Genomic DNA, 23,712 nt, shown 5'->3' with positions numbered 1-23,712 from the left:
CTCATCTGGCATTTTCGTTCATGACTAAATGCTGGTGGAGGGTGTAATACATGGCTTAAAGGAACAGCTCACTGTGAGCACACACTCTGCCAGGCTCACACCGCCTTTGCTTTGCAACAGGACTCAGAGACAGTGGGCTTTGAAGGGCTTTTACAAACACCTTTCCTCTACATAATTAAAAGCTAGTTATTTTTGCAACACAAGATGGAATCATGTTTAACAGCCTGATGACAGCAAGGAGCTACAGCAGGGGAGGCACACTCTGCAACTACAGGATAAACGGCCTCCAAAAACTACGGGAGAGCAGCAGAAATTGCAAAGAAAGGAGACACTGCAAGTAAATGAAGGAGCTATTCTCATCCCATAGGGGTGTGAATTTCCGCAAAGTGCTTGCTTCAAGATCAGGGTTGAGGTCCATTTAGCAGAACAGTGGGGGAGAATGCAAGAACCAAATTAGTAAGGACAAGGAATTCTCCGTGTCCTCGGTGCGGGCTTAACTCAGCACCCATTGCAGGCGTTGGAAATCTTTCAAGTGACTGTAGTGACCCCTAAAGATTGCCAGCGAGGCCCAGATTAGGAGCCTTTAGCAGGAGCCACCCAGGACGAGACAAAATCTGAGCTCTCCCAAGGTATCCCACGTGAACTGAAACCTCATCAGCTCCACAGGGAACAGACCAAAGTCTTCTGCTAGAGGGTAGGTGAAGCTGCCAGACAAGACAAAAAAAAGTTTGAGAAATGAACACTGACTTCATTAATCACAAAGCTGGACTTTTGCAGGCAGGCAGGGAAATGCCAAGAGAGCACCCTTGCAAAGCTGAGGACAAAGAGCAGCTCGCTCTGCATTTAGTCCAGGGGAGCAGAAGGAGGCAGGTATTTGGCCCCACGGAGTGGGGACACTCAGCACAGACTACCACCACCAGACTGCTGAGACAACAGCGCTCCACTGACATCCCGAGGGGCTGACGGGAGCCCCGACAGCTCCTCCTGCCAACTGGCAGAGGCTGCAGACGAAGCCCTGGGAGAACCCCGAGCATTTCGCACCAAGGACATGAACTTGGAGCATATCTGCATGATGGATCACGGGCCATGAGCTCACGTCTGCTCTGTGCTGCAGCCCAGCCAGGCGCCTGTTCGCTCACCACCCTGCTATTTGGATTTGACAGCGCCTGTGCCTCTCAGAAACCAGGCAGAGCCCACTATGCTGCCTGCGGAGCCACCCCAGCAGCACCACTACCTACACGTAAAGCGGCCAATTTAAATTCATCCCTTGCTTGTCTTCAGGAATTGCAGCCTCAGAGCAATCGCACCACACTTACAGAAAGTCTCCTTTTTCATAGAATAAAATAGCTGCTCTGGCAGTGATTTCAAAGGCATGCAGGCTGTTTGGTGCTTTCAAGAATCCTTTGAATTTAAGAATCGAGAACCTACACCATCCTGAGTGCTTTGGGACACTTTTCCCAAGGGTTCGCAAAGTGCTTTTGAACAAGGGACTCAGCCTCTTGAAGGCATTTTGCTACCCTTGCAGTGCTGCCATGGTTTGTACAGGCAGGTGGCTTCAAACTGGTCCCAAAGAGCAGTAACAGACACTGATCCAACATCTCACCCCACTCAGTATAGGCTTTTTTCCTCGTTTTCACAGGCAAAATAACCACTTCAATTTAGTTTCACATCAATACATTGCCCAGGATAATAGGATAGATGAAAAGAAGAAGGGCTGACTAGCAGGAAAACATAATAAAAAGGTGCTTGACTGTGCGAGTCGGTGCTGACCTCTGTGTCAGTGGCACAATTAGTCCACCTCTTGCAGGCCGCATGGCTTGGTGTTGCATTTGACAGACAAATCAATCCTCCCCTTCTTCTAAGCACTGTCTAATGAATAAATCAGCAAGGTCAGTGGTGCTGCTGCTTCGCCCTTTCCCTGGCAGCCAGCTGGAGCTGGACCTGCCGCCTGGCTCCATCTGCCTTGCTTCCTACAGGATCCAAGCGTCCTGGGGAGCAAGACTGAGCGGTTAAAACACACGACTGGGCAGCAAAAGTCTGGTTTTACTCCTGACTCTAACGTGTCATCTCAGGCAAGTCATATCAACCCTTCAGAACAAACTACGCATTCCCTTAACACATCCTGTCTGCTTAGCCAGCTGTGGAAGAAGGCGGGGGGGAGAGGGAATAGAGAACACACCACCACCCAACAGCAAGGAATATTGCCAACGGGAAGTTCCACCAAAGGACTTGAGGTCACTGCTGGCTTTGCTTTGGTCTACTTCACCACTGCCATCTGCAACAAAAGCGGGAAAAGACTGCCAGATCCAACCAGGAGTCCTCCAAGAAGCCCAAACAAAGCAGTTATGAATGTCATCGCTGTCTTAGTGAAGAAAAGCACGACTAGGCCCTCACCACCTCAGTAAGCTAAACTGAAAGCTGCAGCAAGGAGACACCTGGGGCTGCAGCATCACTGCCACCACGGCACTGCAGGAGGCAGCAGAAACAAGACCCTGTCCCATGACAGCTGGATGCCCAGGCAGATGGAGGATGCCCAGCTCTGTGGTGGATGAGGCAGAACGGATTATCGCATGCAGGAGCAGACTGGGAGCTCCCACCATCGGCCACCCCACGCCAGCTGAGGGGGGAGGAGTGCTCGCTGCAGCCAGCCCTGTCCCTGTCGGTCACCTCCAGCCCTCCAGCTTTGCTGGAGAGCCCCGGATTATTGTGCTGCTGTGCTATAAACAAATTGTTATAATGATCTGGTCTTGTGCAAGCAGAAGGGCCCTGAGCTAATTAATGCAATAATAACAACAGCAGCAGCAGTAATTTACTCAGCACCAAGTACGTATTAAGTGTTTTCAAAACACCCAGGAAGACAAGACTGCCGGCCCAAAGCACTCAGTCTAAGTGGAGAGGAGAGGGAGATGGGAAAACAAGCACAAGGGGATCGAGTGAGAACAGTGGCATGTCAGAGACCTGCCAGAAGTAGCTTCTTGCAGACCTGTTGTAAAACTGCCACCCTGCCCTGCAGAAAGTTGGGCTCTCCTTTCTTTTTCTCCTCTCTCTAGTCCCCAGGTAATGTAAATGCCGCACCCCGCTTATTGCCAGTAGTCTTTAGCTTTGGAGTGATTCTGACCGGACTAACCCACAAATGCTTTACTCGAGGTAATCCATGGAAGATTTGCTCCAAAACCCCATGCAAGGCCCCACGTCCCCTTCACCACTACCCCAGCCAGGGACTTTCCCACCTCTGGTTTAAGTGCTTCACTCCTGCTAGTTTCCACAGTGCTGAGCTCCCCTGAAATCCCAGAGCAGTGAGTAATGCATGACCTAAACACTTTTTGTAAGCCCACAGAAAGTGCTTCCCTCAGCCCAAGCCAAAGCCTGGCACAAGGAGCAAACGATTTCTGCAGCAAGCACAGAAAAGATCGGGAAAAGAGGCAAAGCAAGAGGCGGCCAAGCAGACAGATGCATGATGAATGGGAAAGTGATGACACACTGCTCACCAGGCCTAAAACCAACAACTAACTCAGTTGAGGAGAGTCTATCCCCTCCTGACCCCATGGACAGAGTCCCCTGATATGGTGGCATGAACCTCACAAGCCCTGGGCAGCGGTCACATACAGGAGAACCCCAACGGAGCTGAGAAGTGGCCCTGTACCAACCACCATCGTGACTGCCTCTACCCGACAATCAGCTCAGGGTCAAGAACTCCAAGTGACGAGACTCCCACCCTCAGAAGGATGCATTTTCTCATCTTATATCATCGCCTTCATTGTCTTCTGACACCGCAAGTCCCTTCAGCACCCTGCCCAGCGCCACCTGCCTCTTTCCCCTACTGCCTTTCCCAACCTACCTCCATCCTCCCTTCTCCTTGCCGAGCCAACAGGCCGTTCTGCAAGGCCTCAGCCCCTTCACTAGGTCTCTGAAAAGGGCCCCAACCCTCTCTTAGGGGCATGAGCCTCTGAGGGCTCAAGAGGAACACCACAATGCCTTCCTTGCAGTACAGCACACCCAAACCACTGCTGCACGAGCCTAGAAGCTATAAGGACAGTGATAGCCACAAGTCCAAGGAAAGACCCAGCCATCAAGGCTGCAGAAAAGAGAATCCCCATACAATAATGAAAGATGACTAACTGTGAGGCCATTAGGTACAGATATTAATTACAAATACGGCTTTCTGCCATGCAGGCTGTGACAGGCATCCTAGTAATCGTATGAACAACAAGTTCAACTGCCTCTTTCTATCAAATTGATGGAAGAAGAAGCAGGCAGTCCTCTGGGCTAGTATGAATCACCAAAATGCAGCCACCTCCAGGGTGAGATGCAACTGTGCAGTGACAGCACCTAATCTGTTCAGGCAGGAATGAGGATGGCTATATTCAGCCTAAACAGAAAAGAGAAGCGAAACAAGGCAGGGAGAGCCAAAATTCCTCCCTGCCCTAAGTTCCCTAAAATCAGAGGGGAAGAACCAGATTCAGATCTCATTATCAGGCGGGCACCTGATGCACACTGATTCTCATGAGTGACTCCAAGGGCTAAAGAGACCTCAGAGACTCACATCCCATGCTGAAAACACCCTCACTGCTGACTACTTGCACTTTCCTCACTGGCATAAACATGGCAGGGTTTGGGAATATTGTAAGGACAGAGCAAGACACTGGGAAGATGAAGAGCCCATTGGACTTGGCACAAGGCACAGCTCCCCACAGTGCAACCTGTAGCATGTCCTCAGTCACATCTCCCTCCCACACCACAGAAAACAGAGGAGCTGATGGAGGAGAGATGTCTGGCTTGGCCTCCCTTCACTGCCTTCTTCCTTACACACAGGGCGAAGGAGTTAAGCACACGCAGAGTTCAGTAGGCCAAGACGCACAAAAGCTGCTGCTTTTTTACTGTTGGTCTGTTTGAACACACAACACCTCTCCCCTCCCGTCTCTCCCTCACTGTCTTTTGTAGACGTCTGTGTATACAGGTACTCAGTAGATGGTTAGGTTGCAAATCTAGTTCTAAGACAGAAAAAAAATCAGCTTCCTAAAAAAAACACCTGTTGTCAGCAAGTATGGGGACCCGGGGTTTTGCAGACAGCAAGGTTATTAAATGCTGCTGTCAGAACAGTTTTATTTGACTGCATCAGCTTTTGTAGATATAAGTGAAATGGAGTTTAGTACTGCTTGGGATTGCCACTAACACCATGCAGCTTGGGAATAAACGCAATGGCCGCAGCCCTCCAGGACAGTCTTGCCTGCTCGTGGGCAGACCACATGGCACACGCTCACCAAGCCAGCAGGACATCGAGGCAGCAAAAGAGGATTGTTGTAAGACAGCAGCACAAGGCACTGGCCTAAGCCAGGTGAGAGAATCAGGTCCTGGGTATGGAGGTGCCAAAACTTCTCAGTCTCTGTAGAAAGGCAGCAGAGCTGGGCCCAGATGTGGGGAGGGCAAGAGAGAAAAAGGACTAAACAAACGAGCACCATGGACTGCCCTTCTTTGTGGTTCATGCTGGTGACCGCTAGATAGTTCCCTGGCTAGGCAGGGCATATTCAACAGAATTCCTATCTTTCTGCTTTTATGAGGTTAAAACTTCCAACACCGCTTGAGGGAATATCTAGTTCCTCTTTAAATTAACGTGAATCAAGCACTGAAACCCCTATGGTAACTTGGCAAATCTCTGCTTTAATATAGAGACTCAGTATAATTAATATCAGATTGTAGAGCTCTGGGATGTACTGCAAGGAGGTCACTGGAATGTCTCTGACATTTTCCTGAAGGCCTTTAGGCTGAATAATAAGAAAATTGCGTGGAACAAGCATAACAGCTCCACTGCTTCAGCAGGACCCTGCCTCCCTCCATAACAGCTACAGAGGGAGGGTTCAGCCCATAATCCTCATGTCCCTGGAGCCCAGGGACTAATCCTGAACAGGATTAGCAGACCCACTGTCAGAAGACTGACAGTCATCCTGCAGGAATCTGCACCTTACTCAAGAACCCTCTCAAGGTGGGTAAATCAAAAAGCTGAAGACTCGGGAGGAAGAGAGCCTCAGTGCATCCTCCTGCAGCATCAACCCCACAATTAGCACAGGCTTTTAACTCTCTCTCCAGTGTTTTCTGGATAGGCAGTGGGACCTACACACCCATGGTGCCATGTAAAGCAAAATTTGGCTATTGCAAAGCTGCACCTTCGAAAGCTGAGCTGTTCTGTAAATTTCGGCTTACTGCTTTTTCCTTGTTAGCATCCAAGCATGCCCAGCTCCTCATGCTCTCCCAAAAGCAAACACCCACACAAAAGGTCCAGCACAAACACAGACAGAAGTGACAGCCCTTCTGAGTTCTCCAAGGACAAGGCTGCAACATCAAGCCCAGAATTCACAACTGACTTACATTTCTCCAGATGCCCAAAAGCAAAGGGGCCGGCTCCTCCTTAGGGGACAGTAGTAATATGAAGGAAAAGCCAAGGGTGACCCCCCAGTAGATTAAGGGCAGTGGGGATTAACTGTGGCAGGACACGTTGGGTTCTCTCCAGAGCAGCCCCGCAGGCTGTCTGTGGCACACGCTGGCACCCAGGGGTATTTCTGTGACCCCAGGTGCTCCTTCTGCTGGAGAAAGCAGCTCTTGGCGTGGAGCTGAGGGTGGCACAGAGCCAGCACCAGCAGTACTACCAGGGCACAGGCACTCTGAGGATACAGTGCTCAAGAGTGTCATCCTCAGCAACAACACGGCCTGCTGCCGAGCCCATCCTCACTGCCTTCCCCTAATCCCACATCCGACACTACCAGAACACAGCGACCAAAGCCCTTCCTACAGCCCCTTCCCACACCAGCCTCCCAGGAAGACCAAGGTTCCCCCACCCCAAACCGCACACCAAGAAGGGCAGTAAGTCTTCAGCCACCCAGAGCAAGCCCAGTGGGGCAGGGAAGCCGGGACATGAGGCACATGCCTTTGCTATGTGAATGCTGAGCAAGGTGCTTTCACGTGTCTTGTGTAACCGTGGGTTGCAGTCACCTTAGCCAACAGTTGCCTTAATTGGACAAAAAATAGGCTGGTGAGATGGTGGGCAGCAAAACAATGAGGAGCATATAAGGAGAGACCAGGAAATAGATATTTCCAGCTTCTACATAAGTCTGACAGGGAATATTTGTCTTAAGTAAATGTTGCCACCAAGCCAGTTGGGAATGTGCCCAGCCAATTTTCCTGTCACCTTGCCAGTAGCTGGGGAGACAGCTGAATATGCCAAGAGTACTTTTTTAATGTCCAAGAACAGGATTTGCTGCCCATGCCCAGATACTTTGTACGTACCCAACTGCACTGACCTATCTTGGGCTCACTCATCTCGTGCTGCTCTAACAGCCCAAGATATGCCCCAACCTAAGTAGAGTCAAGAAGGCTGTGCAATTAAAGCATGCACACAGCCTGGACTCCTCCTGACCCAGGATTTAGCGTGAGATGTCACCATCATCTACACAGCTCTACACTCAAGTCTGGACATATTTTTACCACGGGTGTGAGTAAAGCTTAGATGCCATACACTGCTTCCTCTCAGCAGTCCAAATTGCTCCCATCCTGGTAGCCTTCCAAAGCCTTTTCATAGTTTATCCTGAGAGAAACACAAATTGTCCTACAATTGGCCACAAAAAGCTCTCACATCTCAGTACAAAGAGCCATGCAAAAAGCCTTGAGCACACTCAGGCAAGAGAAACCAGTGAGGATTCAGCAATGCAGGTGGAACTTGGAGGGCACAAGCTGTTACCACTGACAGCTTGGCCCGGCCTAGCTGCCTCCTAGGCCAACTGCAACAGAAAAGCACCACCCTGCATGTCTCCTCAGAGGAATTTTTAACCTCTGCCAGGTTAATCTTGCTAATCGTGTGTTAAACATTGTGAAAAACATTGCTTTAGGCCAAGTGAATGGGGCCACCAGTACTCAACAGCTTACCTCTGACAGCTAACCTGGGAAGAAACTGATTTTAGCTGGTTAGAAACAGGCCGCTTTGTGGGGAGCAGTGAGATTTTTACAAGACACTCCACTCTGGCTTCCTTCTGCTATAGTGGAAGTGAACAATATAAGCCAACCTCCAGAGGAGCAAACTAAGGCAGCCTTAACATCTCTGAAAATCCAAGCCAGTTTTCCTACCTTGTGCTCTTCACCTTACGCAGTCCTGAACACGACCCTGTCTTGCCAGTGTGACAAGGCACTGTCACTGTGCTTTGCTCCCCAAGCATACACAGCTCACTGATAACAAGTGTTAAGAAGAAAACAGCAGCTTTCTGGCTGGCGTTTGCGTTGTTGGATTCTAGCCTGGAAGTAAAGGAATATAGAAAAGCACTTGTAAAAATATAAAGACAATGTGCTCACATCATGCTTCCATTGACTTTGAACAGTGTTATGCCTGGAGTGAAATGGCTCTGTCGGGCTTAAGCTTGTCCTCAGAAATGTGTTCTGGGTTCTCAGCAATGCCATGGGAACTACATGGGTATCTCCAAGGGAAGAATTTGGCCAACTATATTTAACTATTGAAAATTGCAGGGTTATTTGCAGAATACGGGCCAGAGTCCCATAAAAGCAAAACAATCAGAAAGAAAAGATATTCCAGAATGACTGTGAAATAGCAAACTGCACTCTCTTCTCTCATCAAAGCACACCAATTTACAAAGTGATCAGCACGGGTACTGATTCAGAGAAGGAAGAGGCAATATTTACCTAAGCACCTGTGCTTATGGTGTGTTAGACCTACCCAACAGCCTGCAACCCTAGCAATCAGATACTGTGGGAAAGAATTCACTATCATTTCAGCCTTAAAAGAGTCATGAAGCAGTACACAGCATCAGCAAAAACGTGCATTTTGGCAGCATGGGAATAAGTCATTTCGTATTAGAGCCAGAGCCTTCTGTTTTGGGTCACATTGACTCAAATGAGCTGTTTAAAAAAAACAGAACAACAACAAAAAAAACCCACCCTCATTCTCATGTGTTCTCCTCTCTTGTTGCTGCACTCTTTAAAATTCCTCTATTTGGGACCACAGATGGAATTTCTCTCCCAGCTTTCTCATAAGGAGTAAGTAGTAAGCACAGAGCTCAAAGAAATCATAAGAACCCCACACTCCTCTTCCCATCCTCTTGCAATTCTCCTTCCAATCCCCACCTATTGAAGTCAGCATGGGTGTTGTGAACAGCAGAGGAAAAGCAGTCACGTGTGTTCATCCTGGAAAGTCCTCCAGCTCTCCACTTCTGACATCTCTTTAGTCCAATCCATTCTTCCTAACCAAATCCCCGTCTTCCCACATCCCAACCCTAAAACCAGTTGTTCAGCAGCTGACTCCAGGCAAGAAAGAGTAGCAGATGTAAGGAATGCCACTAAGACTCTCAGCAGAGGGGTCTGCAATATCAGGAATCACTTTAAAAGATCTGAACCATCTCCCAAAGCAGATATTGATGTGTCCAGAACACAGTTGTCTAGGCTGCATTTAATAGTATTTTCAGGGAAAACATTCTTCCTATCACATGTGCTTGTCAGCTCCTGCACACTGCATCCACTAAACATAAGGAGGTATATTCAGCTTGAACTATTATTAACCCAGCTCACTTCTACAAGAGATCCTATTTGTTGAGAAATTCTTCTGTGGTGAATGGCATCTCCTCACCACGGAGCAAGTCAGTCTAAACCCCAAGGAGTTTTCATCCCAAGGCAAGTCCTCAAAAAACGCACACTGCCGAATAAAGATTAGAACATTTTATATGTCACTGGGAGACGTCTGTAGGTTGATACCAAAAATGCACCCAGCCAATCCACTACCAGCACATTCAGAAGTGTACCTATGGTGGTAGGAAACAAAGCCCAGAAGATACCAAAAACAGCTTTAAAAACTTCTTCTGTTTTTTCCTTCTGTCAACTTTCGGTGCAAAAAGGATTTCAACCTGATGGACGAGAAGCATCTCTTCCTGCTCTTTTCATGCATGACCTTAGAGTCACCTTTCAAATTCAGGCCTACCTCATGTGGTTCCTAAAACGGGGACCAAATTATTTTAGGCCACCTATAGACATCTTACAAGACACTGACCTAATTTGCCACTCTCCTGTCACAGAGCTGGCTCCATGCCACACAGCCACTCACCAGCTTCAGGGCAGAACCAGCTTGCTTGCAGCTTGCACTCCTCGGTACATCTGGGCAGAGACCAGCACGCAGACCATGCAGCACTTTGAGGCCCCCAGATAAAGTCCTAGGCTTCATCCCCCACCTCTTAGCACACACATAAGCCCTTTCAGAGGAAGAACGGGCTTTTCCTGCTTGCCAACCCTTAGCTGAAATGACCATGCCGCAGCAGCATGTGGGCCAGAGATAGCAGCACAGAGCTGGTACCATAACAATATCAACGCCTAGCAATTTGGGTACCCTTTGGTACAGGTACATCTGGAATCACAGCACTGCTCTGGCAGCAGCGTAGTGCCCGTTGCTTCCAGGTAATTTGTAGCAGTAATGCAATTCACATTTATGATAAACTTACTGCACACGGAGCTGCCAGCGCCCTCAGCAGGTACAGCCAGGAGACCCTCCTCATTCCCAGTCCATCGCAATGCACTTTTGAAAGACTGCCCCCCGAGCTAATGTTTTCCCAGAGCTAAAGAGTGTTTTGAATCATTTCATAAAAATCACTTCAGCTGCTTGTGAGTTATAGATGAAAAACACTTTTGGGGGGAAGAGGGAAACAAAACAAGAAACCTTCTAGTCAGAAAGCACGGCTGGTGCTTGAAACTTGGCACAAGGACTCTCAACGAGGAGTCTGTGCTTTCCTAAACTGGAAGACATTTGGCTTTGATTTAACAAAGTTATGAGTGTACGGAAACCGCATACTTAGCATGCACTGGAGCAGAAGCCTTCGTGCAGACTTCATTCTGCATTAGCATATTCTTTTCCATTTAATTAAGTGTTGCAAATTGTTTTCCTGTTAATTATTTCAGTTATGGACAGTATTATTTTCCATTTTGGAAAGCAGAGTCTATTTCAGGGGGGTTAATAATCCTGCTAACTCTCCTTTCCTAAACTGTTCATTGCTGCTGATAAGATTCCACCTGCTTTTGTTAAGACTGTAGGCTTCTAGCTCATTTATAATTGGATACATCCTGTACCAAATATCTCTAGAAGTGCTGATATGATATCCCAGATGGTAGCATTCTCTTTCCTCTGTGTGCATAATCTCACAAAAAAGCCCACCGATAGCTAGTGTTTAAAGGAAATTTGTGTACGCAGACATGGTAGGTGAGCTGATCTGCTTTTATATTACGGATGGGTGAATCGATTCAGATGAAAAAGAAGCAAGGAAGAATGTATGGGAGACAGGGCCGGGCATCTGGGAGTCCTGGGCTTTATTCCCAGCACTTCCACTGATCTGTTACAGAATTGTTCAACAGCTCCACCTCAGCCTTCCTCATCTGAAAAGGGTTTACTACTGACTGTACCAACCTGGCAGGTGTCTAGAGGGGATTAGATAGTATTTGGAAAAACTCAGATTCTCAGAGGGAGGGTACATCACAAACATGAAGTGGTCACGCTGCTGCTGTATTAACTGTTGACAGCCTGCTCTGCTCCTGCTTGAAACATCTGCCCATGTATCTGAACCGACTCTAGGCTACTTATCTTTGCAAAGAATTAGGATGAATAACAGCCCCAACCAAAAAGCTATCCAGAGGGGAATCTGCATGAATTTTCCAAGAGGCGCATCGCCTACCTCCTTGCCATTAATACACACAAGCAAACTTATTTATGCAATAAAGGGCTGCTTGGCAAAGCCTAATGAACTGAAGGCATTATGAGGATGAAACAAGCATCAAGTTCTTTCACTGTAACTTTTTCAAATATTTCACATCTGCAAAACTGCACTGGGAATTTCAGAAATAGTGTCTCTGCCTCTGTCCCACAATAATCTTCTGTATCTTCTTGCAAAAGTTTATTTTTGACCTTTTAGCTGGTTTCATTTCTGCAACCAGAGACCATTCTAAACCTCTTCAGGAAAACAAAAACCAATGAGGACAATATTTATCAACAAGAGACTCAGCAATTGGTCATGAAACCTTCCCCTATCTCCCCTCCTTCTGTAAAGCCATCCGCATAAAAAAAAAAAAAAAAAACAATGGACAGAACAGTAAAGTAATAATTTCTCAAAAGGCCTAGATTGTCCTCACACTGAGAAAGACACTGGCCTACAAGACCTAACCTGTTTTAACTTTAAAGCATTGCAAAGCATTAGCCTCATGAGCCGGCTCTCTGGGAGGTGCTATTATTTCCACTCTGAAAAGGAGAGCCCAAGAGTTCGAGGAGTGCCTCCCAAAACGCATTTGGTCCCATGAACTGGGAAAGAGAGGAGACAGTCTGGACACAGTCCGTGGTGCAGCATTGCCATCTACTCTGAGCCCCTTAGAATGGTACTGCCCCTCTTCAACTTCCTTCGCTATCTTCAGTCAACAGTGTTTATCTTTGTGTTAAACTCACACAAGCCCCAAAGTAAATTATAAGGCCAGGGCACTAGACAGGGTCAAAGGCTAGCGCATGAATTTACCACACTGCCTCCTCTCTCCCAGGAGCCTTTCCTGAGTCCTAATAAAGATCTCTGAAACAAGATGCTAATGCTGGATTATCCAGGTAATCTCCCTGAGTTACTTCGCTGGTTTGCCTGGTTATAAATAATGAATTAGGCCTTTACTTATTATTTCTTCTGCCCTTTGGGTTCACTGCGAGTCTTGGGAAGGAATAGAAATTTAAGAATATTAGATCCACTTATTAATATCAATTTCTGCCAATCCTGCATGAGAGATGTTCCCCGCTCGGTGCATGCTATTGATAAAGCGAAGCGGCTGGGATGTTAATGGCATGGATCTAATAGCTACGAACTGGCCCAGCCTTACTCACCATTCCCATAAATTGAATTTTAAAGAGGCAGATGGGTGCTTCGTAAGTGGAAACAGACTCATGTGCCAGCTTTCATTTCTTTTCCACTCCTGAGCATGGTGAAATTCAAGTCTCCCCACCAGCTTTGTTCACATAAGCCCATTCTTACAATTTAGTGCCAAACTGAAGAATCCCCGTTATTCCCATACCGGATTTCTAAAGCAGCCTGGCCAATGCATCTTAACCATTTCACTGCTGCATGCAGGCAGCTGAACATAGCAGCAGCAGCCACATAGGCTTGCAGAGCTCTTCCTGCTGAGAGAACCACTAAGCAAACCCAAACCAAACCTGCATGCAGCCCACCCCCCTTTCTCCCTCTTGCCTTGTTCCATCTGCTCTCTGGCATTAAAGCAATTAATTCCAGTAATAAAAATGCATATGCTTGCAGCACTGACCTGGCTGGGAGTCCCAGGTAGAACCATACTCAAGGGACTGGAACGGAGTTCAGCCACCACCTGAATGCTGGTAGACTCCTTAGCCCACACAACGCTCCTTTGCCACCAGGCTCCTCAGCCTGCCCACTGGGCTTCTGCTCTCGTTCCTGCCAGCACCACTTTGCCAAGAACAGTAATAGCCAAGCGTAACAATTTGCAGATGGGTGACAGCATCATTACCAAGAACCCAGATGAAATTACTGCCTCTTGGCTTCTGTGCACCTACCATGGTCAGAGATGGGCACGTGAGCAGGCCTGGTAGACTTCACACAGTTCAATCAACTACCTTAAAAAGTCCCTGAACAACTTTGAAGTCTGCTTGCACAAGCAGTTATCACCAGTGCCGCCCCCAAAATAAAAAATTTCTAAGCGTAAGCACAGCTCTTTAAAGCCCTTTAAATTCTTAAAATGAATCTGTTCAATATTGACCACATATTTGAAACAAAATAGAGGATGTGTGAATCACTGGCACTGAGGATCGTTGGCACAGCTAAAGGGACCAGGACTGACCTTGATTGATATCACCCATGTAATGGGCAATCATTACTGGAGGTCTTCCCCTGGTCCACATTTCAAGCCCCTCAGCATATGCATTCACATTTAATTATGGAGCCTCTGGATGTCACGCTTGGCTTAGCTGCAGCAGATATTAGTTGCTTCCACTCTTAAAAGTGTTCATGCTATCTCACGAGGAAAGGGCCAATCTGCCACTGTTCTTGAATTAGGACTTGACACTCCCTTTTTCTCCCTTGAAGCATAGACCATTTGTTCTCCTCCTTCTGTCTCAGGTGGCATAATTGAGTCCCTTGGGGAATGCTGACAATTGATTGGGAAGTGAGACCATCTGAGGCAGCAAAACAAGCGGATAGTGATGACTGAGGGACATTGGACGCAGCTTTAAGTTCTCCTGCCAACTAAACACCCATTCCTTAGAGACTCAGTGATGAGTCTCTTAAAACTTAAGAGATTTCAGTGATGGTCTAAGGGTCCCAGTGTGAGGGTCACAACAGCGGATAGTGTCTCCTCCATGACTTTGCAGTGACCAAAGAGAAATTGTCTGGCTGCCATATCTTAAGGTATAATATATTAGGACTGCCTGGAGACATGCTCATCACCTTACCTGAATGTTTCCTTGTGATGCTGATGTAGATGGGGTTTTATCCACTTGGCTTTGATATGAGATGGTTGTATGGAAATCATAAGAGTCCTGCATCAAGATCAGGAGGTAGCAGAGTATGCCCAGCATGAAGGGGAGAAAGCACTGTGCTATTCACACCTCATACCTAAAAAGAAAGGAGAACCTTCAGATCAGCTTTATAATTCACTGACAGTCAAAGCAAACATTTTAAAGCCGGTGTCGGTCTGCCAGAGCTGGGAAGTAAAGGCAACACACACACAATTGGTGCTGCTTCTGCTACATTTGGTATGAAATTGGGTAATCTCAGAGGCCTATGAACAACATATTAGAATGGCATATCCCAGAGCTTAGAAACACACAAGGAAGCAGCTGGCTGCCCACCCACCTGGGGAAACAGGAGCAGGCTGAACCTTGCCATATTTTTGAGACAATTAAAAAAAACAAACACGCAGAGTGAGAAAGAGAAAGAATTTCCTTATTGTATGCTAGAGATACAGCACAAAGGGTTCACTTTCAAGTCCACTCACCACAGCACTCAATGCCATCCTCTGTGGATTGCTTGCTATCATCCCACCAGGCTCAGCACTTACCACCACCCTCTGCAGATCAGGCACACCTCAGCCTTGCAACACCAGCCCTGCTGCCTTCCCCCAAGCTCAGAGATAAGCACCTGAAAGATCCCATCCCCCTTCCTGCTGGGATAGCCCTGAGACTATCCTCACCTGGCAACAGCTCTTATAGGCAAAGAAAAAAACCCAGCCTCAGCACTTTCGCAAGCACAGAGATATTTAACTGCATCTTGACTGGCCAAACTCCTGCTGGAGTAACTACGTGCGGCTGACGCCAGCCCCACGGCTTCAACGGGCTGCAGCTGCCAGCGTGGTGTGCAGAGCAGGGCATCGAGTGCAGTCCCACCGCCAGCTCACGCCTCCTCTGCCAGCTGAAGCTGGAAAGATAAAGGAAAGGATTTTTTCCTTTCTCTGCCCTTCAGTTGCACTGTTTGTGTCCTGCCCCAAAAGACGTACAGTGCAAATTTTCAAGCATAGCTAGAGTTTATTAATGGTAGCATATTGCTGATTAAGTGATCCAGAGACCCTTGCAATGCAAAATCTCCGATCATCTTCACAGTACTATTTCTTGCCCTCCACTCATAAGCAGAGGTGGGATTTTAAACAAGTCAAAGCAAGTTTAGATGCAGAGGTTAGTACTGAGCCAGGAGAGATCAGAACAGCCAAAGAAAAGCTGAAAGTGGTTCTGTGACATCCCATTGTCTTCTACCCAACAGACCTGGCTTTTAAACACCTCTCCTGCATTGCTTTATGCAGCAACTGCTCCATGAAATTATTCACCAAGGCAAAAAAAAAAAAAGATCCATGAAGTTACTCAGATTACAAGTCTGAACAATTAAAACCTTGATATTTATGGCCCTCTAAGACAGAGGCACATTAATAAATAATACTTTGCTCTGCTACAGCACTTTTCCTTTAATGATCTCTGAGCAATTTACAAGTTTTTGCTAGCTGAGCTTCACCAAACCCCTGCAAGGTAAGGAGGAGATAAATCGAGCACCTTCCCTCCCAAAGCGAAGGCACCTCTAGGAGGGAAACAATGCAACTGCTCGACAGTGCCGAAAACACCAGCTCAAGCTGAGGTTTCACCACTCTGGGCACTGCCTGACACGCACTAATGATGTTCCTTGAGCCAAGGACACGAGACGTGCACAGCATAGAAGAATACAGGGGCAGGGCAGGTGGGGAGCCACACAAATGCCTTGCGTGTTCTCCTCATTGCAGTGCTCTAATCACCACCCAGCACGCCCTGGCTGTTGGAGGCTGGCACATTATTGCGTGAAGGATATTGCCTGAAGAACACCTGAATTGTCAGGGTCTGGGCTTCCCTCAGGAAGGAGCAACAGCAGCATCTTTGGCATCCAGGGCTCAGCCACAACAGAGGCGCAGGGTAGCAGATGGCAGCAGGGCTGGTCGGCAGCCAGCTGGCTGGGTTACACAGAGCTGCTCGGGAAGCTAATCAAGGCCTTCAGATCATGGGAATGTCGCCCAGGTGAGGGCTGCAGAGCTGAGCAGATTCACAACTAGCCAGCAAAGCCTGTAGCTTAAGTGGGTGCAGGCTCTGGTCCCTCCATCACTCTGCCATCCTTCCTCCCTGCTCTTTTATCCTCGCAGAGCATGCAAAATTGTCTTACAGCAAGCCATTCCTCCTCCTGGGAGCTGACAACCCTGACAGGTCAGGGCACGGAGGCCCTAAAGGCCGCAGAGCCTTCAGGCCACAATCCAGTGCCTGATCCCTGTGGGCCTGACACTACCACTTACCTCCTTTAGCTCTTGGGAGCTGGAGAAACCTTCTCAGACTGCTTTGCCCTTAAAGCTCAAGAGATTCACCTTTGCTTATTCCTTCCCAATCTTTTCAAAGCCGGGTCCTGTGTGCACTGACTAGCAATAGAAAGACTTGGTGGAGACAAGACTGTGCCCCAGGCAGTTCAAAGCCTGGTGCTTGCCCCACGTGAGGAAGGTTGCAAAAGCAGAGAGTTCCTTGATGTTCTTGTGCGCTGGCTGGCCTCTCCGAGTGCAAACCTGCAGTGCAAGCACAGCAGAGGGGTAATGCACAACCTCCAGGTGGTCATGCTGCTCACTCTTTGGCCTACATCCAAAACCAGCTGATTTACCACACTGTCGAGAAGAGAAATTAGATGCCTTGCTTAGAGCTTTATATTTATTCTAATGACAAAAACAAAACAACAACACAAAAAACCTACGTAGTCACTGCTAGAAATGTGTAAACCAGTTAAACACACTTTATAAAACCTTACAACAATATTACATTTTTACTGAAACAATCACAGGAGCAATTTCACCTGTACTTACTATCCAGTCATCTGAGCACAAACAGCCCTGAGATTTATGTACGAGTGGAAACATAATTTCTATTATCTCCGACATTAAACTTGGCAATGCAAAATCCCATGCCTGGAGTGCAAAATCAATTTCAATAACCAGAATAGCAAGAAGTCAAAGGCAGAACTTGGAAAGGACACGAGTTTCTCAAATAGCCAGCCAGCCTCTTTTATTAGGGGGATGCCACTGGGATAGGATGGGATGGGCAATTGGATATTCTGCCTGGCTTTTTTCTCTCAGCATGAAATGTTGCTGTAGCTATGTGAGGCTGGTTCAGGATCACAGTAACGTGTCTCAAACTTTGTCTTCCTGTCAACCCACACGCTTGGGATATAAAAATCAGAAGAGAAACCACCAAACCACAAGACTTCTTGCTGCATCCAGACTTGAGAGCCTAGAGTCTTAAATGTTCGGATCTTCTTCCAAGATCCATTTCAGCCCCATTTACTGCAATTACAAACCATTGCCTTAAACATGGCATGTGAGGCTTTAAATCTCTTTCCACTCTTGAGGCTTGAGGGTGACGGAGGGGAGCGTTACCATGACCGTAAGGACTTTGGATATTCCCATTTGCGAGCAAAATACCAGCTCCCCACCTAACTACAAACTGTCATATTCTGCTTCGGTGGCAAAACTCAAAACTCGGTTTGACAAGCCATGATGCCACGGCACCTGAATGGAGGATTTGATCCCACTTCAGCTGCGATGACACAAGCTCTCTGGAAGTAAAGACAGGCTGACACTAGGACACCTTTGCTCTGCGAAGGCAAACCCTTCACCCTCCATCACAAACGGGTTCCTTCCCCTCTGCAGCGAATTCAGGAGTCAAGTGGAAAAACAGCTTTCTCAAAGTTTATCAAAAAAGGCGGATAAGGGATAACACATACAAACACTCCTAAAAGAAATAGCAAAAAATTAAGTGCCACTTTCAGTGCAAGAATATGCACAGGTGACAACGAGCTGAGGCTCTGCCGTGAACTACAATCAGCAAGAAATGAGCCAAAGGCCTGAGCCACCCTCCCAGCTCCCCTCACTCGTGTCCCTGTGATAACCAGCAGCCAGTGTTGCGGAAAAGGAGAGAGACTCCTGAGTGATCCTTCCTAATAGATTCGTCTTTTATCATGTTTTCATGACCTTTGTAAAAGGCAATTTAAATTCTAATTGTCCTGCGAGCACCACAGGAATCAATTAGTGACAAGAGATGTTAATTGTGCAGCCAGGGAGGAGGCATTGCTAGGCTGCTCAGCTCCAACACGGGGTTAAGAGCCCAGGGGGATGCTGGGATGGTTTGGGCTTTAATCAGTCCTCCCTTTTTAATAGTTTCCATGTTGTGCTGCAGTTGTCAAGGTCCATTAGTCGCAGGCAGTGCTGAACGAAGCGGTGGCATCCTCCCCCCGTTCCTGTGCTCCGCAAGCACACGCACAAAGGATCAACATGCACTGCCATGGAGAAAGTAAATCCTAAAACCTCCTCTTTTTGTTCTCACTTCCTTCCCTACAGACCCTGCATAGAAATCAGGCCTTGGGCAGTGGCTATTACACACTAAATGCTTAATGCTGGTGGACCGTAGGGAAAGCAGACGCATTCCTCTCATCTCAACATCCAGCCAGAGCCTTCCATGAAAAGCAAATGCTCCTGTTTCTGTCCAGGACACACAGCACTTCTCTCCTGAAGGCCCTGGCACTGTTCAGGCTGTCCCTTGAAATGCCAGACGAAGGTCACACTGAATGCCCGGTATCTGTACTGCACAGGCATGAACTGGGAAAATGCATCTGAGCCAGAAGCAGAATACGTGGCCTGAAAGACTGTCCAACCCATCCTGGCACGGGGACGTCTCAGGAAAAGAGAGCTTGGCACAAGTACACGGGCGCACCTTGTTACCTACCCTTGTTACATCGTTTGTTACCTATTTCTCACCAGGTGCAAGTGGTCCTACCCTGCACCTGCACCATCTGGCTCACAGGCAACTGTGCCAGAGGAGTTAGGCAATGATTCAGAAGTCCTCGGCACCTCCACAACATGTAGCATAACTTCATGCTAGGAAAGCTTATGCTGTGCGAGGTCATGCATCTGGGAGAGTTAAATCCCCTACAAATAGCCCCACCACTGTTTTCTATTAAACACCATCACAGACCATTACTATCACCTAAATCTCTCCACATCACCCACTTAGTCAACCACCAACCTCACATGATGCCTTGGGGAAGTGCTGTGCCAGCCCCTGGGGAATCTGTGCTTTTCTATTATATGGAATTCACACTTCAAAACCTCTCTTTCCAACTCCACATTGCCAGGGCCTTCGCAAAGACAAGAGGAAGGCATGCCCCTTCCTTGTAAACAAGCATCTGATCAGAGAAAAACTGCAGCACAAAAGCACATTGGGGTTAGATTTTCCTTTCAAATCTTTATTTGTACTCACTCGCATTCTCACAGCCACCCATTAGCTCCTGAAACTGAACAGGATCCTACCTAGGAGCTCTATTTTATCCTGGATCTGATGCACAGAATTGCAGCCATGTTCCTTCTAAGGCTCTAAACCTCTACCTTCAGCACCTCTGTCAAAGCTCTTGGTACTTCTAGGCTCAAACCCCACAGCCACAGCTGAGCTCTGCATTTCTGCACCTGTCCCTGGCCATAGACATGAAATCTCCTCCCCTCCACCCCGTTCCCTTCCATGGCACTGACCTTCCTTTAGCCATGCAAACTGTTGGAACTGGGGGCACATCCCAAGGCTGGGGCAGCTCTATCCTGCCAATACTGCCCTCTTTCCAGATGATCTCTAGTATTTTTCTGACAGTCTCGAACTTTTGTGAGACATGACTCCTTTACTCATTCTTTGCTGATCATCTAAATAACTCAGTGCCTCAAGGACCCCATACTCAACCCATTTGCTTTCCTCTCTGCAAATCCAAGAGGGATTAAATCAACCTGTGCTAGTCACAGGGCATTGCTGCAGCACATCCCAGCACGTTCCAGTTCACAATGGGGCAGTCAGTATTCCAGGTAGGCCAGGCCACCCCTCTACATGGCCATCTGCACCCCAAATACAGCATTCCTGCCCAGGATGTTAACCTCTTTTGCAAAGTGTGCCCACTCCTAGTGCTTCACTAGGATGTTTAATTACTTCTGACTCTGCTCAAAGCACAGTAAACGCTTTCTCAGCAAATGCTTTTCTTGGGAATGCTTTCCCCATGGACACTGACTGCTTTATTTTATCTGTGCCACATTCTCTAGCAGCCTCTGGAACAGGAGACAGGGACCATTTTTGTAAGGAATGCTGAGCACTACAGGAATATCCTGACACCACTGCCGTACATCCTAGCCAAATTGTCACTTTTGCCAACTGAGCTTTAGGCACCCAACCTAGAAGAAAGGAGAAGAGAGGACCTGTGTCTGTGAATGTCTCAGGACATCTGCTCCCTGGTAGCAGCATCAGAACCAGAGGTCTCTCCCTGAAACTCACTCATGAACATGAAGCTAGGCATAGCTTTGGCCACTGCAATTTAGAAGAGGTTTGAGACTCAAGCCAGAAGGCCAGCAAGAAGCCTGGCATTAGCATCTCACTGAAATTTCTGAAACATCTTTCCTCTGCGTGGAACCCAGAGCTTCAAAGCAACACAACAGACTTCTGTGGCACAAATGGGAACACAAACTGGCAGGTGAGAAGCACAATCCCCACGTGAGGTTCCTCCCATCTCTTGCCAGCTTGTCCTTTCCAGCTGCCACATTCATTTGCCTGAGCAGTGGAACAAAGCCAACTTCGCTCCCATCAACTTTATGAAATATAATTAGCATTTTCTCTACTCATCCCCTGTCCAGAAGATCCACAATCCCTTTTTTGTATTTCCATAAAAAATAATGCATTTTGTTCTGCTTCACAAGGCCCATTGCTCACCTGCCCACATCTCTTTCAGACTCCACTAGTCTTCATTTCTTCCACCAGCACAATCATTTTATGCCTTCTTCTCTTTCTTCTGTTATTTAGGAGACCGTGGACACATTTTATTGCTGAGATTTACAAAACAACTCAGTCAACCTTCACATAACAGACCAATGTGGCTCTAGAAATGGGAAGGAATGATGGCGTTGTTTGGTCACCGTACCACACGCATGACTCTGTAGTCACAGCTGGTCAGTCTCAAACCTGACTGGGAGGTTCATCTCTTGAGCCCCACATCGCAGAGCCCTTTGGGATTCAAGGTGCTGTACATACTCCTGGCAGAGCCGGAACTGAGCTTGTTCTGGTGCACTGCACTAGCTCTGTGCTGTTTGATGTCCTCATATAAAATTAGCATACAGTAAGCCCGATCTTTTCAAACCAAACAGGAAACAAACGTTCTCCGGAGGATCATGACAGAACCAGGGAAAATAGGCTCATATGTCATGAGATTCCCAGAGGCATCAGTTCCCCATGCCTAGAGATCATCTGAGAAGAGAAACTCCCTCTGGAGGTTGCTAATGCCTTCCTCTGCTTTTCAGAAAGGATGACAAAGACAAGCTTGCTCTCTCTTCCTTTTCCCCTTTATTCATTCACCAGCATCTGTATTGCGTGCTAACGCAGCCAGCACTATCTGTGAACATTCAGGGGAAGGCACAGGGCTCCAATCAAACCTAAAAGGTGCATTCACGGCTAATCACTCAGTGCAACGGGAGAACCTGGCGCTTAAGCTGCTGCCATACTTGAGCCGAAGAGCTGCTGTACAGAGGTGCCAGAGGAAGCCTTTTTCATGGCTCAGCAACTTCTAACACTTACTTCCATAAACCCAAGTTAGCCTGCATATATTATACCATCAAATCTGCTAACAACATGTATTAAGTGTACCTTATATAGAGAGATACCATATATATGGGTGCTGTTAACAGAAAAAATAAAGAGTATCATACATACCTACATCATACATATCTAATTAGCAGACATTACTCCAGACACATCTGATTTTATCTATGCCTTTAGCATTCACTGAGCATGCCTTAGGGGTCTTGATATTCCTAATCCTAAACGTAATCTTTAACCTCCATTTTAACTCTCCCAAATTGTTGCCCTGAATGCCTCCTGTGGTGCTGTTATTTATTCACAGTTAAAGACAGCATTATTTCATCAGCCCATCTACCTCTTGCTCTCCTGATTCTCTCTATTCAGAAGCTGCTTTACTTCTTTCGTTTTTCTGCTCACCTGGAATAGTCTGTAATGGCTCCCCCACGGATCCTCACTACCCACCTGTCTCAGTCCAAGCATGATGGTTGGAATCAGGTCCCTTGCTGAGAGCACTGACCGGTGTTTCTCATCAGCTGAACTATGCTTGAGGCAGGTGCTAAAGCTTTACCAGCTTTTGCCTTTTTTCTCCTCTGCTCCTAACTAGAGGGATCCTGTAAGGAAAAAAAGAGAAGCCCAAGTTCACACGGACAGTGTGGGTACCTTCAAAAACATACCAGAACCAACATCTCAGCAACAAAACTTCTCTTTGACTAGACACATTAGAAAGAGACAGTGAAAAACAAGTAGCAGTTATGAGAATTGGGCTAAAGAGAGGGAGGCCAGCAAGACGGGAATTTCATTTGCCAAGTAGAAACTTAAACTGATTAGCTTCAAAGAGCCTGGAGTGAATGTTGACATCAATTTGACTTAAAGCTGCTATTATTTTTCAAAGCCATTTTCACCAGCTGCCAGAAAACACAACCACATTCAGAAGCTACAAGAAAACCTATCAGCTTTCGAGCAGCAGCTGAGCCGCAGCCAGTTTCCCATGATAGCATCTGGCACTGACTGCATCAGAACCATGTCATCAGAGCACGGAGCACCACCATTTCCCTTTCCAGCGTCAGGCCTTGCACTGGTACCAGTCATGTCCGTCGGCATCTCAAGCTTAGCCAGCAGCAGCCTGGCACTCAGCACATGACTTACAGTCACTTACAAGCCACCAAGCCCAGCAGCAGGTGTGCTTCCTGTGTTAGATCTTTGTGGGCTACACTAGCACCAGCCATGCCTGTACCAAGGCCATATAGCCCTGAGGTTGCCATAACTGAGCCTCCTGCTGAAAAAAAACAACAGGAAAATTCGGATATCTCAGCACAAACGTGGAGCATTTCTGCTCTGGGCTGAGAACTGAGCCTGCCACGAGGCAGCCAGTGGAACAGACCCAAGTATATGAGAAAACCACGTGAACAGACCAGTCCTACTGGACCAAGCCCTGGCTGCTATTGTACTTCCCCAGCTCTCACTGACAGCAGGGAGAAGGTTACATTAATTTGACCATGACAGATGGTTTAGGATTTGAGGGCTGGTACTGCATTTCTGAAAGACTATTTCTG

General features: G+C 47.4%; 1 protein-coding gene across 6 annotated transcripts in view; it reads right to left on the bottom strand.

Moving 5' to 3' along the window:
* HMG20A (high mobility group 20A) overlaps positions 1–23,712 on the bottom strand; it is a 165,660-nt gene that overhangs the window by 77,489 nt on the left and 64,459 nt on the right. For 3 of the 6 annotated variants that reach the window (XR_005823477.1, XR_005823476.1, XR_005823479.1), the window contains exons 15-17: positions 22,622–22,770; positions 14,474–14,636; positions 8,113–8,277 (exon numbers count right to left, since the gene is read on the bottom strand). The gene's annotated coding sequence lies outside the window, so the exon portion shown is untranslated. The remainder of the gene's footprint in view (positions 1–8,112; positions 8,278–14,473; positions 14,637–22,621; positions 22,771–23,712) is intronic. The other 3 variants (XR_005823478.1, XR_005823475.1, XR_005823480.1) reach the window with 2 other exon arrangements.

This window comes from Cygnus olor, chromosome 11 (genome assembly GCF_009769625.2).
Source record: "Cygnus olor isolate bCygOlo1 chromosome 11, bCygOlo1.pri.v2, whole genome shotgun sequence".
NCBI lineage: Eukaryota > Metazoa > Chordata > Aves > Anseriformes > Anatidae > Cygnus > Cygnus olor.
The sequence above is the reverse complement of the archived record's forward strand: the minus strand, read 5'-3'. Positions and strand labels throughout refer to the sequence as shown.